Source organism: Cupressus sempervirens, chromosome 8 (genome assembly GCF_028749045.1).
Source record: "Cupressus sempervirens isolate cs-2001-9-10 chromosome 8, ASM2874904v1, whole genome shotgun sequence".
Taxonomy (NCBI): domain Eukaryota; kingdom Viridiplantae; phylum Streptophyta; class Pinopsida; order Cupressales; family Cupressaceae; genus Cupressus; species Cupressus sempervirens.
This window is the reverse complement of record NC_143125.1, coordinates 671,288,521-671,292,244: the sequence shown is the minus strand read 5'-3', so window position 1 is coordinate 671,292,244 and position 3,724 is coordinate 671,288,521.

Here is a 3,724-nt window from a genome sequence, read left to right as displayed (position 1 = left end):
GTTACTTTCTAACCATTATGGCAATAAAATGCTTTAATCAAGGATAACCTAATAGTCATGATGTAAACACTTTAATCAAGGTGAGATTCTGATGAGATTTTTTTGAAGACCTCTAAAAAGGCCATTTCTAACAAGGCGATTAAATTATTTAAAAAATTCACACATAATAGTGTGTTTTGTAACCTTTAAAAAGGTTGGCTCTTAACCAAGCTCACATGAGAAGAGTGAAAAAGTGGTAGCATGTTAGTTGGTGGGTTTTTTCCAAATTTGATTTCCATGTTAAATTATGGTCTCATACTTGTGTAATTTTTTTTTCATGTGTCATGTTATTTATTGTTAAGCCTCTGTAATTCGGCTAACACTAGAACATAGAGCTAAGTGTTGATGTGAATAAATTGAATTGGTGATGATTTTCTATATTGGCAAAGTAAATTTATGAGTTTGATTAAGTTGTTTGAAGTTGTTAATAATTGAATTGGTACATCTAGATGTGAGGATAACTGATTCAACCCCCACCCTCACCCCCCCTTTTAGTTATTCTAACCATTATAACAATTAGTATCTGTAAGAATTTTCCTTAGGGAAAAATTCACCCAAGATCAAGGAACTCAAGCACAAGCACACCAGTATACCAAGAGTATGATCAATATGAGAATGCTCACTATTATGTTAGAAGCATGTAAGCATATACATACACACTAGGAGAGCCTATATATAAAGGCCTCTAAGATACATCTAGAATGTGTCTAGAATGTACTAGGAGATAAGCATGACAACTAAGCATGTATCCTCCACAATAAGAGGATAAGCATGATGAGGTGTCTAGAATGTTGTAGACACCATGTACTCAAATAAAGTGCTTACTCCTAAGTATAGACACCATGTGCATAATTAGAGTGTAAACTCTTGTGTTGTCAACATGACAACTCACAAGAGTGCACATACTCCTAGGTGACTAATAAATAAATAATAAAATATGCATTAACCTAAGTAAACTTAAGTAAGTGTAAATAGTAAATACTTATTTACACCAACAATATCAAAGATTTGGTGATTGCGAGGAAATTTTGAAGGGATTTAAGCTAAAGATCAAGATATACAAAAGAGAGGTAACCAAGCTTAACAAAGAGAACTTTCCACCATGACAATGTTTGATGAGATTGCATCTATCTAGAGTTGGATATTATGCACTATACTAATTGGATAATGAAATATATAGAAGTACCTAAACCCATGACAATTGAGCAAATAAAAGAAAAGTAGGAGCATAATCAAATGATGATAGATCCGACATCTTTCCTAAGTTATGTTGAGTTTGATGATGTGAAAGATTGCACCACTACAAAGAAAATGTGGGATAAGTTGGCACAAATTCATGGAGAAGACAAAAATGTATTAAGGGCTAAAGTTGAAAGTTTGAGAGGCAAGTTTGATGACATGAGAATGAAAGAAGGAGAAACTATTGCCTAGTATTATAGCCAAATCAAATAAGTGGTGAAGACAATTAGAGGTGTTGGAGGAGACATGACTGAAGAGTCTATGATCGACAAGGTATTAAGAACTTCGCTTCCTATTTATGCCATTAGATTATCTACAATACAAGAACTAAGATGTACACTTGGTAATGACTTGACACTAGATAGTCTAGTTGGTAGACTCATTGCATATGAATTGTCAAATTTCAAAAGTTTTACACATTCTAGTGTTGAATGTGCTTTCAAGTCTCAACTAACCCTTGATGGATCTAAAAGAAGAAAATTTCCAAAAGGTAAGCTTGTGGATAGTGATAGTGAATCAGATGATGACCCGGAGGATCTAGAAACATTATTGGAAAGAAGGCTACCAAGAGAAAAAGGAAAATACAAAGGTAAACTTTCTATAATCTATTTTACATGTAATAAAGTTGGTCATACTACTGCAAGGTGTTCGTATAGAGATGAAAATAAAGAAAGGAAAGACAAGAAACATCGATGAAGGATAGACAATAGAGACAACCAAGTTACAAAGACTACAAGGAAAGTGGTAAGAAATCTTGTTACATTTTTGAAAAATATGGTTTTGAACTGATTATGATGAACATGATGAAGAATATTTTTATGTTGCAATGAAAGAAAAATCTAATGAAGATGAAAATTTTGAAGAAACTTCTCTTATTTTACATGTTAGTAAGAATGATAAATGGATAATTGATAGTGGTTGCTCACATCATATGACTAGGGATACAAGTAGGTGTGAAAAGCTAGAACAATATAATTAAAGTTGTGTTAAGTTTGGAAATGATTAACCATGTTATTTGAAAGGTAAAGGATCTATTATATTGAGTGACAAGATCATATGTGCAATGCATATTGGGTTGATGGACTAAAATATAATCTATTTAGTGTGGCACAACTGAATAGTTTAGGCTGCTGAGTTAAATTTCAAAACAAGAACGTAAAAATATATGATGCTACTAGTGAATTAATTGGAAGTGGAGAGAAAACAAGAGGTAACTTGTTCTACGTAGACCTATCTAAAAATGCATATTTATTTGCACAATTTGAAGATGTTTGGTTATGGTATAAGAGTTTGTGTCATGTGAACCGTGATAATTTCGTAAAGATTAGTAAGATGGAAAGAGTAAGAGGATTACTAAGAATGGGAAAACCTAATAAAATGGTGTAAACAATGTCAAATGAGTAAAATGACAAAGTCTAGCTTCAAGAGCAAGACTTATTCTTTTGACGATATTTTGGAGTTGGTTCATATTGATTTATGTGGTCCTATTAGAGTGCAAATTTATTATGGTGACTATATGGTCCTATTAGAGTGCAAATTTATTATGGTGACAAGTACTTTATCCTATTTATTGATGATTTCTCTAGAATGATGATTGTGATGTTTCTCAAAGAAAAAATCTAATTTGTTTCAAATATTTTTAGTGGTATTTGGCTAGAGTTGAAATGGAAATAGGTAAAAGTGTGAAAATTTTGAGATCACATAGAGGAGGTGAATTTATATCAGAGGAGTTCAATACATTCTACCATGACAAAGGAATCAAAAGATAAATTTCTACACAAAGGACTCCACCATAAAATGGAATATCTAAAAGAAGAAACATATTAATCATGGACTATGCTAGAACATTGACGATGGAAAATAATGTTTCACAAAAGTATTAGAGAGAAGTTGCAAGTACTATTGTTTATACACTTAATTGAGCTCAAGTCAAGAAAGGTACAAACTTGAAACCCCTTTTGAACTATAGTATGGTTGTGCATCTAATTTCAAATATTTCAAAGTATTTGGAAGCAAGTATTATATATTGAAAGATTCAAGAAATGGAAAAATTAATGCAAAGAGTGATGAAGATATATTCTTAGAATATTCCACCAAAACCAAGACATAAGTGTTTGAATACTAATGCTAACAAAATTGTGAAAAGTGAAAATGTTAGAGTTGATGAATGTGTAGAGAAGAATGAAGAAGAATGTAAGAAGGAACCTAACGATTATAGGAAATTTGTATACATTTATGAGGGAGAACCAAGAAATTTATCTAAACAATAGAAAGAGGTTGTAAAACTTCAGTAGGTAAGCATTGTCAAGTTTCTCTGTCAAACTTCAACAAGTTTTCAAGCATTAGGCTATAGAGGTCAAGTCATAGATAAAGGAGACCAAAAATCAGACAAAGGAAGTCAAGTTATAACATGAGATACCTAGAGAAGATGAGAAAGCTGGACCAA